Raw genomic sequence first — 12,946 nt, 5'->3', positions numbered from 1 at the left:
ATAAGCAGTTTGGTACCATAAGACCTTACCACAACTTAATTAATTATCTGTTCGGTGAAAGAAGATTTATTGTAAAGGACAGAAGGGATGAATATGATGTATGTACTGGAAGCGAAATAGATATAAATTTTGAGTAAGGTTATTGATTTTGAAGAGAAGATGTCTGAGGTTAGAATGCAACACTGCGCAACTAGGGATGATTAATGTTAGCTGGTTAACATGTCGGGCAACGGCCTTGCCGCAGTGGATACACCGGTTCCCGTGAGATCGCCGATGTTAAGCGCTGTCGGGCGTGGTCGACACTTGGATGGGTGACCATCTAGGCCGCCATGTGCTGTTGCCATTTTTCGGGGTGCACTCAGCCTCGTGATGCCAATTGAGGAGCTACTCAACGGAATAGTAGCGGCTTCGGTCAAGAATACCATCATAACGACTGGGAGAGCAGAGTGCTGACCCCACACCCCTCCTATATGCATCCTCCACTGAGGATGACACGGCGGTCGGATGGTCCCTGTAGGCCACTCGTGGCCTGAAGACGGAATGGTTAACCTGTCAGAGCTGGGAGGAAGACTATCCCACTTCCCTGAATCAAGAATTAAGATATCAACTGGTTAAGCTGTTTGGCTTTTATAGAAATTCAGTCTTAATAATATAACCTTCTTAACCAATTGTTCACTTTGTTAAGCATAGTATTGATCAGGCCAATGTTATGTGTGAAGGTCACGCGAAGCTTTACTCTGTCTTTTTCAGTACATACTTAATTCTAAAATCGCTCTCTTGGAATATCATTTCATAGGAATAGTTACTCTCCCCATCCCACTGTCTAAAGAAGGTTTACCATTACGCATTAACACATTGTACCATGTGGACTGCAACAGTATTGTCAAGATGCGAGGTAAGTGGAAATTTTGATTACGGCCAGGTAACTGTTTTGCTTCAGTCGTGCATTTAATATAAAGACAGGTTGTGTTCAGACCAGTTACAGTTCAGTTCAAATTAGGGCCTATTTAGTCAAAGGTTAGCATACGAGTTTAATTTGAATAACAATTTTTAAGTACATAGTTTTGATAATACGCAGATTATTTATGGAGTGGAAGGTAAATTTAGGCTACATTTCATACAGAAATCTATAGTGGGGAGGTAAACCGTGATACAAATGGGAAGAAGTAAAGCTAGTTTCGGGAATACCACTAAGGAGTGTTATAGGTTCACTATTGTCTACAGTTAATGTTAATACACTAGAGGGTAACGTTGGAGCATTATTGAGGCTATTCGCACCTATAGGAAGGTCGTAACGCCAGGAGACTGTAGCGAAATGCGGGAAGACCTCCAGAGGATAGACGATTTGTGCATGGCCTGTACCTTAACCTAGAACCTAGATAAATGCAATGTGTTGCGCATAAAAAGGTGAAGAGATTCACTGCTGATTAATTACGCTAAAAGGCAAACAGGAGAGGTCTGTAGAGTTTTTGGCGAGGACGACATCATATGCCGCCTGAGAATATATGTACTTATAATTGTTTCGACATCGTCCGCCAACAGATAGCGTAGTAGGAACGCTATCAGAGCGACATCTGTGCCTTACAGGGAATGCTCATAGCCAGACAGCTCAGTGTGATGCAGACGTGTGAAGCAAGCAGGCAACCATGCCATACAGACGCACTCGTGCTTCCTACAGCCAACTGACCGAGTTTGGAAGTGGTCAGATTGTAGCGTGCTGAGTGGGGGGGATGTTCCTTTCGGATAATTGCCCCACAAGTTGGACGTGCTGCTTCCGTTGTGCAAAAACACTGGTATCAGTGGTCACCTGAACGTCCTCGCAATCGTAGACGAAATTCTAGGCGTCCAAGCAACAGGTCTACGTCATACGCCAAACGACTATCACTTGCATGTAGGCAGAATCTGGTTTCATCGCTGAAGCCCACGGCGCGCCAGTCCATCTTCCACGAAATCCTCTGAGGGCACCATTCCAGCAGTGTACGTCTGCGCTGTGGTGTGAGTGGAAGACAAGATAGATGTGAACGTGCCCATAGTCCCACTCTGTTAACCGGTTCTCAACAATTCGTGTTCACATGTCTGGGATCACAAGCGCTCTTATATGTGCTCTGGTAGCTGTACGACCTGCCGCTGCTGTCCTGGTACACACGCCAAAACAAGTTTTGCATCACCTCGGTTCCGAGAGTTCCTGAACCTGTACGGAAAAATGGAACAGAGATCAATATAAGCATCATTTCCGCCCTTTTTATTGCTCATGAAAACCACACATTGCATGCTGTACCACCATACAGCGAGACCTTCAGAGGTGGTTGTCCAAATTGCTATACACGCCGGTACCATTGATGCGTGCCTGTATTCGTCGTGGCATACTATCCACAAGTTCATCAAGGCAATATTGGTCCAGACTGTCCTATTCCTCAACGGCGATTCGGCGTAGATCTCTCAGAGTGGCTGGTGCGTCACGTCGTCCATAAACAGCCCTTTTCAGTCTATCCCAGGCACTTTCTATAGTGTTCATCTCTGGAGAACATGTTGGCGACTCTAGTCGAGCGATGTCGTTATCCTGAAGGAAGTCATTCACAAGATGTGCACGATAGGGGCACGAACTGGCGTCCATGAAGACGAATGTCTCGCCAATATGCTGCCGATATGGTTGCACTATCGGTCGGAGGATGTCATTCACGTATCGTACAGCCGTTACGACTCCTTCCATGACCACCGACGGCGTACGTCGGCCCCACATAATGCCACCCCAAAAGAGCAGGGAACCTCCACCTTGCTGCACTCGCTGAACAATATGTCTAAGGCGTTCAGGCTGACCAGGTTGCCTCGAGACACGTCTCCGACGATTGTCTAGTTGAAGGCATATATGACACTCATCGCTGAAGAGAACGTGATGTCAATCCTGAGCGGTCCATTCGGAATGTTGTTGGGCCCATCGCCGGCCGCTGTGGCCGTGCGGTTCTAGCGCTTCAGTCTGGAACCGCGCGACCGCTGCGGTCGCAGGTTCCAATCCTGTCTCGGGCATGGATGTGTGTCATGTCCTTAGGTTAGTTAGGTTTAAGTAGTTCTAAGTTCTAGGGGACTGATGACCTCAGATGTTAAGTCCCATAGTGCTCAGAGCCATTTGAAAAAATTTTTTTGGGTCCATCTGTACCGCGCTGCATGGTGTCGTGGTCGCAAAGATGGACTTCGCCATGGATGTCGGGTATGAAGTTACGCATCATGCAGCCTACAGCGCACAGCTTGAGTCATAACACGACGTCCTGTGGCTGCACGAAAAGCATTATTGAACATGATGGCGTTGCTGTCAGAGTTTTTTCTAGCCATAATCCGTAGGTAGCCATCGTATTACTGCAGTAGTAGCCCTTGGGCGGCCTGAGCGAGGCATGTATCTCCTCCATGTCCGAACAACATCGCTTTGGTTCACTCCGAGATGCCTGGACACTTCTCTTGTTGAGAGCCCTTCCTGGCACAAAGTAACAATGCGGATGAGATCGAACCGCGGTATTGACCGTCTAGGCATGGTTGGACTACAGACAACACGAGCCGTGTACCTCCTTCCTGGTGGAATGATTGGAACTGATCGGCTGTCGGACCCTCTCCGTCTAATAGGCTCTGTTGATGCAAGGTTGTTTACATCTTTGGGAGGGTTCAGTGATATCCGTGAACAGTCAAAGGAACTGTGTCTGTGATAAAATATTCACAGTCAACGTCTATCATCAGGAGTTCTGGGAACTGGGTTGAAGCAAAACTTTCTTGAGGTGTGTAATACGACGATCCTGTCTCGTAGCGTACATTCCTTTAAGAAGCATTGGCCCCACCCTAGGCCTTATGTTCTGCTGTGCGATAAACTATAATTCACGTTCACTGTTAGTGTTTCTGGAGAGGACACTAACCAGTACTCGGGACGTGCAGAATGTTGCTAGAGGCGTTCTTTCGCCATTCTTTCTACAGGAAGGTAGTGTGTTGAGAGTAATCGCACATACTGCCTCTGAAACTCACTGTGCTCTGATGGACGTGTAGCAGTTACCCTGGGCAATACAATCTCTGGAGTTATCTCCAGTTGAGCATGTGTGGGAAATGAGGGGCAGGAGAGGCGACTCGTGCCACTCATCAACCAACAAACCTTACAGAGCTACGTGAACAGGTCGAGCAGGTGTGGCATATCATATCCCATGATCGTATTCACCATCTGTACGATGCCAGAGTCAGCACCTGTATTGCTGCCCATGGAGGCTACACCACATAGTAATATGTGTTTTTCAGCTTGAGCTGGCCGGCCGCGGCGGCCGTGCCTTTCTAGGCGCTTCAGTCCGGAACCGCGAGACTGCTACGGTCGCACGTTCGAATCCTGCCTCGGGCATGGATGTGTGTGACGTCCTTTGGTTAGTTAGGTTTAAGTAGTTAAAAGTTCTAGGGGACTGATGACCTCAGATGTTAATTCCCATAGTGCTCCGAGCCATTTGAACCATTTTTTCCAGCTTGTGCTATTGATTTGTAAATGTAACCACATGATGTACTCCCCATGAAATGTTGCAGCAATCAGTCTTGAGTGATATGGAGACCTCTAAATGTATATAGTAATTTTTTCGGTAGTGTATAACGCCTCTGGTAAGTTAAGTAACTGGAGTTCATTCTGATTCCCTAATTAAGCCCCATAGTTGACAGCAGCAGCAGCACGTTTTCGGCGTTGTGGAAGGAGCAGCCCTCTGCCTGGACTTTAGTGGTAGCAGCTGCCCGGCACGACGCGGCGGAACTGACCAGACGCCGGTGGGTGGTGCGGGCTGGCCATCTCTCGCGCTGGGCCGGCCGGACCCCGGTATTAGCGGCTCGCAGCCCGTGGCCAGTTCACACCTCCGCCGGTGCCGACACAGTAATTGGTCCTGGGCGGGGCTCCGGCTAATGACGGCCGCCTGCCGCAGGTAGGCGCAGAGGACGAGACTTTCCACGAGGGGGGAAATAAATTTCACGTAGTCCGCGCTGCCCGCTTTTTCTTTCATCCGCGTCTCCGGGGGCTTTTTATCTCGGCCTTCCCGACTTTTTTAGTCGGTCTCCTAGTCTAGGCAGCCTCACAGTTCTGAACTCCTGTGTGTGTGTGTGTGTGTGTGTGTGTGTGTGTGTGTGGTCACGTAATGCCGAGAGGGGTTTCCCATCGTGAAAAATGGCACCTCTTTTTTTCCTCTGCTTATTGTTGGGAGCTGCAGGGGTATTTCTATAGAATAAATTCAGACGTGGTGCTCCTTTTTCGGCGCGCGCACTCTCCCTCTCCCCTTCCCCCCTTTGAGTGCGTCCCCCGCTCCCCCTTTGCCTCCCACCCCCCCTCCCGCTGGCTGCCAGGCTCGTTGTTAATGCGTGTTCCTCCGCGCCAGCTTCTCACCTGCGGCAGCGCCGGGACTTTTGTCTGGCGTGGCCCATTCCGGCTCGGCGAGGCGCGTGCACCCGTCCGCGAGACGATATGAACCGTTCTGCCACCGCACCTACAAAGCAAGTACCCTCAGCTCACAAGGTGACTTTACGTACTTCAAACTTATTGAATTTGACGGCCAGTGTCCTAACGTCTAACATTTCTAACTCCGTATTAATCAGTAGCTGAGCCTATAGCACAACAGGTTTGTAGTCTCAAAGTCTCTGGTTCGAAACCCGCTGCTATTATTTTTTGTTTTACTTTTCCTTAAATTCCCTGTTATTAGCAAGTGGAAATGTTAAAAGCAAATAAAGGGCTGACCATAAGTTAGTTGTCAAAAATGCGTATGGTGCAATAATAGTACACACACAAAACACAAATTCATTATCAACACAGAAATACGTGGGAAGGTCAATAAAACTACAGAAGCCGCTCAGAGTGGTTTTTCTTGCTGTTCTACAGCTATAGTTGATCCTTTCAACAGTTGAAAAACGCTGTTGCTTCAAATGGTTACCCTGATACAGAAAATTAATTAACAGCCCGAGACCCCTTTAACTACGAAGCTGAATTAGTGTACATTAGTTAGTCTACTAATTTGGAGAAGTAATAGTCCTACTTGTGCATCCTAAAGTGGAGAACTGCATAATATTAAAATGATATTAATTGAAGATCTTAACAGAAACATGTTTGAAAAGAAAACATTAATTTATTAAATTAAAAACACAGACTTGAAACGCATCAGAAACCCCTGTTTTTACTAAAATGTAGAAATCTCCAAATATTCAAATATGATTATTTCGAGTTTATTTGAGAACTGCTCCGTATTGGTTTAGAAAGTTAATGTCCGGGTTATGAGTTTCATATCTTATGGGTAATTATGAAGAAACTGATAAGATCTCCTTGGCAGAATCTTCCACTTCAGAGTCGAGTGGCCCGGTAAACGAAATTTTCCCCGCAGATCATCGTGGCCTGATTCGATCACATCCCAGTCAAATTAATAGGAGCAGTTGTTGCCCCACTTTGCATACAGCCTGTCCATAGTGAACGCTTATTGCACAGCTGTTTTAGTATCGTAAACACATCACGTTTGTGTTTGCAGAACAACTTTTTCGCGTTATATCCTACAAATACGTTGACGTCAGTATAACTGTCAGAAATAATACAGGGAAGGGATTAACACCACTAGTCAGCTGACGTTATGGGACCGTAAGAGTGGAAAAAAACGGCTCTAAGCACTATGGGACTTAAATCTGAGGTCATCAGTACCCTAGACTTAGAACTACTTAAACCTAACTAACCTAAGGAAATCACAAACATCCATGCCCGAGGCAGGATTCAAATCTGCGACCGTAGCAGCAGCGCGGTTCCGGACTGAAGCGCCTAGAACCGTTCGGTCGCAGGCGCCGGCGACGGACCGTAACAGAGTTAAAACGCGAGTAACACACCTGAAAGTAGGCTGGAAAAAATATCAATCTGCCCCTTAAAAGAGGTAACTCGTTGCCTTGGAACACTGCACATGGTGTAGAACTGATAGTAGGCGGTCAATCGCTGCTCCACCGCTGAAGCAAGTGTTGACAGTGACGTGGTTTGTACACTGTACAGTCACATTAATGTGACAACCCGTCAAAAATCTGAATTATTACTTTTTATAGCGCGGACTGCTGCGATACGTGAAGGAAGAGTGTCAGTGAGTTTCTAGAAGATACCGACAATATGAGCCATGCCGACTCCAGAGTCGTAACCAACTGCGCTAGGTTCCTTGGTTGAGAATCCATGACGCGTACAACCCGATCGAGTTGATCCCAAATATTCCCGATTGGGTTTAAATCCGGCGAGTTCGGTGGCCAGGGCAGTACGGTAAACTCATCCTGTGGTCGAGTCCTGATACGCCTTCATCCAGTCGAATGGGGGACGCCCATTTGGTCATCCATGGTAACAATGGTAGTAGTCGTAGTCACCATGACAGCTGTGGACTACATATCATAATTACGGGATTCACCTGCGTGCATCCCTACATGATTTATGTCTTCCCCGACGGCAATGGCATCTTCCAGCGAGGTAACTGTCTGAGAAACAAATTCAGAACCTTGGTACATTAGTTTGAGGAGCATTATGGTGAACTAATTTTGATATCCTCGCCACCAAATTCGCCTCATTTGAGCCCGAAGGAGCACATCTGGGACGCTGTTAGGTGCCAGCTTCGTATCCACACAGGGCATTTAAGAGATTTGTGTGACGTATGCTTGGACCTTGGACATTGGGTGTTAACAGGCCTCTGGTAACCTATGAAGAATCAGTCGAATCCATGCTATGTAGAATAGCACTGCATTGCGTTCCAAAGATGATCCAACATGCTACTAAGCAGGCGGTCACAATCTCGTGGCTCATCCTTGTGTTCGTTCCTGGCATCCTATCTCAGCTTGAATGGCCTTTTAAATTTCCTTAATCTCGTCGAAAATATGTGAGACTGTTTGGGTTAGCGGATGATCCCGCAGCTTGGTAGTTCTAAAGTTTGAGCTGCATACTGCAGACCTAAAGAAACTTACGGACTCAGTTCTGTGCCGAGTGGAAGCCATTATGAAGCGTTGAAGTGCTGACAGTCCGTCAGATAACAGCCTATGTTCGACGTCAATGTGCAATAACTATTTACAGACGGCAATTGGTAGTACTAGCAGTGGAGGGTATATAAAGCATGTTGGGGAGATGAAAACAGTGCAGTCGTTGCCATAATGAGGAAACGGAGAGATTTATTTGATGTCCAAAAGGGCATGATCATTGGCTTTCGGGCCAAGGCTAGAAATGGCTAAGTTTGTGGACTGTTCATGTGCAGCCGTGAGTGAGGTGTACCGCACATGACCAAACCTGGCGCCGAGGTGCCTGTGGCGCCTGTGGTACTACACAGGTGACAGGGATGAACGACGGCTGCGGAGATGCGTACGGGTGGACAGACATGCAACTGTTGAGCAGCTGACTGGCCCGATCAACCAAGGTGCGACCAACGGTGTCTCCTCAGCGACAACTCAGTGAACGTTGCTGCGTGTGGCCCTCCGCAGCAGGCGCGTGGTTCATGCACCCAATCATGACTGCTGTCCATCAGCGGCCTTCTCAGATGAATAACGTTTTACGCTCCATTGGACAGGTGGCAGTTGGCGTGTAAGCCGTGAAACGTCTGCAAGCAGAAAAGGAGGAAGCGTTATGGTATGTGCAATGTTTTAGTGGCATTCCCTGGGTGATCCCGTCATTTTGGAAGGCACAATGGATCAACACAAGTATGCATCTATGCTTTGAGACCATGTCAACCTCCACATGACACGGCACGAAGGTTTCTACCAGCGGGACAACGCAATGTGTCACACGCCTCACAGTGTACGCGCGACGTTCGAAGAGCAACAGCATAAATTACCGATACTCCGCTGGCTGTCAAACTCCCCCGATCAAAACCCATTCGAGAAACTGCTGGACCACCTCGAACGTGCTTTTCGTGTCATGGGTCCTCAACCGACAAACCTAGCGCAGCTGACGTCGGCAGCGTTGCCGGCTTGGCTCCACATTCCTGTCCGTACTTCCACAACTCACTGAGTCCCTACTTGGTCTCGCCGCAGTCCAACATGCAAAAGGCGGTTATTCGGACTTTAACAGATGTTCACGATGTAACTGGACAATATACTAGCGTGGTGGCTACTGTTTTGTCCGGTGTGATGATTTCACTATGCATTAGTGTGCACCATTTTTGCATGTGACCAGTAAACCAAAAAAGCATCAAGCACAGCAGTTTCCCATTCTCTTAGTTTATTCATTTTCGTATCTCTTTGCAATTCATTTACAGCACTAAGCATCTGACATTGTGATTATGAAACTGAAAATGCCCAGAAGCCCACCTGAAAGTATGTCCACGGCAGTACAGTCCGGAGTTTGTACTTATCAATTAGAAGCTATTGATAAATAGTTCTACAATAACATCAAAGAGGAAAGACTTACGTGATGCTCTGCCAATAATATATATTTGCATTTTTCAACTGACTGATCCCTCGTCAGCAAATTTCAAAAAAATGAAGTGATTTCACAACTGCATTCTAACACAACTTGAACTTAATTTAACATAGAGTAAAAAGGAAATTTCGATTGGTTATTTGAAATGAAGTGGCTTCTTATGTCTTTTGTTTATTGAGTTAAATTATTTTAAGTATTTAGGAAACGGTTATTTGCAGACTACCAGCGATTAGTTTCAGTTCGGCCCACGAAGGCATTAAGCGGAAGGGAGAGCGAAGTGCTGCAGAATTTTTAAACGGAAGTTCTTATTGTTGTAGTCTTCAGTCCAGAGACTGGTTTGATGCTGCTCCATGCTGCTCTATCTTGTGCAACCGACTTCATCTCTGAGTAATTACTGCAACGTACATCCTTCTCAATCTGTTTAATCTACGATTTTTGCCCTCAACGCTTCCCTCCAATACTAAATTGGTGATCCTTTGATGCCTCAGAACGTGTTCTACCAACCGATCCCTTCTTCTAGTCAAGTTGTGCCATAAATTCCTCTTCTCCCCAATTCTACTCGGTACCTCCTCATTAGTTACTTGACCTAACCATCTAATCTTCAGCCTTCTTTTGTAGCACCACATTCGGAAAGCTTCTATTCTATTCTTGTCTAAACTACTTATCGTCCATGTCTCACTTTCATACATGGCTACACTCCATACGAATACTTCCAGAACAGACATCCTGACAATTAAATCTATACTCGATGTTAACAAATTCCTGTTCTTCACAGAACACTTTCCTTGCCATAGTCAATCTTATATTTTACATCCTGTCTACTTCGACATTCGTCAGTTATTTTGCACTCCAAATAGCAGTACTCATCTACTACATGAAGTGCCTCACTTCCTGATCTATTTCCCTCAGGATCACCTGATTTGATTCGACTACTTACCATTATCCTCGTTTTGCTTTTGTTGATGTTCATCTTATTTCCAAGACCCCGTCCACTCCGTTCAACTGCTCTTCCAGGTCCTTTGCTATCTCTGACAGAATTACAATATCGTCGGCAAACCTCAAAGTTTTTGTTTCTTCTCCATGGATTTTAATTCCTTCTTCAAATTTTTCATTTGTTTCTTTTACTGCTTGCTCAATATACAGATTGAATAACAACGGCGAGAGGCTACAACCCTGTCTCACTCCCTTCCCAACCACTGCTTCCCTTTCATGCCCCTCGACTATTATGACTGCCATCTGGTTTCTGTACAAATTGTAAATAGCCTTTCGCTCCCTGTATTTGACCCCTGCCTCCTTCAATTTGAAAGAGAGTATTCCAGTCAACATTGTCAAAAGCTTTCTCTAAGTCTGCAAATGCTGTAAAGATAGGTTTGCCTTTTCTTAATATATCTTCTAACGTAAGTCGTAGGATCAGTATTGCCTCATGTGTTCCAACATTTCTACGGAATCCAAAGGGATCTTCCCCGAGGTCGGCTTCCACCACTTTTTTCCATTCGTCTATATAGAACACGTGTTAGTATTTTGCAGCCGTGACTTATTAAACTAATAGTACGGTAAATTTCACACCTCTAAACTCCTCCGTTCTTTGAGATTGGAATTATTATATTCTTCTTGAACATTGAGGGTATTATGCCTGCCTCATACCTCTAGCTCACCCGATGGAAGAGTCTTGTCATTTCTGTCTCTCCTAAGGCTATCGGTAATGGAATTTTGTGTACTCCCTTCACCTTGTTTCGACTTATATCATTCAGTGCTCTGTCAAATTCTTCATGCAGTATCATCTCTCCCATTTCATCTTCATCTACGTCCTCTTCCATTTCTCCTTTCACCTTTCTGTTTTCCCTTCTTTGCTTAGGACTGGTTTTCCAAGTTCATAAGGCAGTTTTTTTAAGAGATCGTAAGCATATTTTTGACGTAAATGTGGACAACTGATGATGGAGTACATACAAAATTAAACTATTCTAAGAAACGCTGTTTTGAAACCTAATTTGTTGTCGCGGGCCGGCCGGTGTGGCCGAGCGGTTCTAGGCGCTTCAGTCTGGAACCGCGCGACCGCTACGGTCGCAGGGTCGAATCCTGCCTCAGGCATGGATGTGTGTGATGTCCTTAGGATAGTTAGGTTTAAGTTGTTCTAAGTTCTAGGGAACTGATGACCTCAGATGTTAAGTCCCTTAGTGCTCAGAGCCATTTGAACCATTTGTTGGCGCGGATTGTACGGAAATGGGTGCCCTTCACGTTGTTGAATTACCCCACAAATATTATGGACGCGGACGCTATAGTTTTGACTCATGCGCCAAGAGCGCTGCAGTCGCGAGATGTGACGAGATGGCTTGTGAGCTTCAGGAAGTACATGAATCAGGTACGCGGATCACCAGAGGTTGTCCTTGTCTGATGTAGACTGTTGAAAATACTTGAATAAACATATAGTGCAAAATTCGAGCTTAATTTTAAACAACCAAATGCAGTTTCATTTTTCTCCACTGCTAAATTCAGTTACAGTTATGAAAATGTTACACTACAATCATAAATTCTTCTTTGTATTTAACTTTTTATTGAATGTAATCATTTCCATGTAAGATAAAAAAAACTGTAACACTTTCCCTTGTGAACACCCAGTATTTCATCGCTCTTCATCTGTATCAGTAATATCCGGGTCAGTCGCACCCCGCTTAATCTGTAGCAGCGACATTCGGTTGCCACTTGACAAAGCCCTAAGAAGGTGAAAACTGGTTCGTGACGACATAAATATTATTTGCAGAACATAGAGGAAGTGTTACCTTTCTACGGTTATTGTTATGTTTCGTCAAGCACTGAGTGAAAATTCAGCTAATGGGGTGTAATGTTTTTACACTCTCTTTATTGAATGACATCACATTAAAATAATCTATGATGGTGCTTTGCGTTTGGTATTTCTTTCGCATTTTGAAACTATACGCGTTTTGGGGTCTGATTCACATACACGTCAACACGTCATTCCCTGAAAGTCAGGTAATAACGGGCCTTAGTGGTCGGTGACAATTTGTAGAATATCGTCGGACAGTGTCTAGGTCCTACTCTGTCGGTATGCGAGCTGGGTAAAGAGCCTCATCATGCCCTTTTGTTTTCTCAGAGCTGTAAGACTTAAGAGCTTTACTATTACGTATGTACCACAAAGAACAAACGAAAAACGAAGAGAAGTTAATTAAAGCATCTTCAATAGGATCCGCCATTTTTCTTATAGAGCTGTAACGAAGACAACCAAAACATAGATTTTGGTAACCAGGCATAAAACTCTTAGGAAACAATATCTCATAAACGTGTCATCTGACCCACATCAGAAGTCCCGGCAGCTGCTTTGTCGCTGCGAAATCACCCTGGAAAGGGTCCGCAGCATGAGCAACTGGTGTACCATTATAATATAGGCAACGCGGAATTAGTGGCACATATCAAGGAAACTGGTCTTCAGTAGCAGGCTCTTGCCTACAGATTTCACCGTAGACGTTACAGATGGTGACAAAGATCGTTCTCCAAGCAAAGTAATGGCTCAAATGGCTCTGAGCACTATGGGACTTA

At 45.6% G+C, this 12,946-nt stretch overlaps 1 pseudogene; it reads left to right on the top strand.

Annotated features, from left to right (window-relative positions):
- The first annotated feature begins 225 nt into the window (after positions 1–225).
- On the top strand, positions 226–343 carry LOC124790287 (annotated as a pseudogene).
- The last annotated feature ends 12,603 nt before the right edge of the window (positions 344–12,946 follow it).

The sequence above is a fragment of the Schistocerca piceifrons genome, chromosome 3 (genome assembly GCF_021461385.2).
Source record: "Schistocerca piceifrons isolate TAMUIC-IGC-003096 chromosome 3, iqSchPice1.1, whole genome shotgun sequence".
NCBI classification, from domain to species: Eukaryota; Metazoa; Arthropoda; class Insecta; order Orthoptera; family Acrididae; genus Schistocerca; species Schistocerca piceifrons.
Note: the sequence above shows the minus strand (reverse complement) of the source record. Positions and strands in the feature narration are given on the sequence as shown.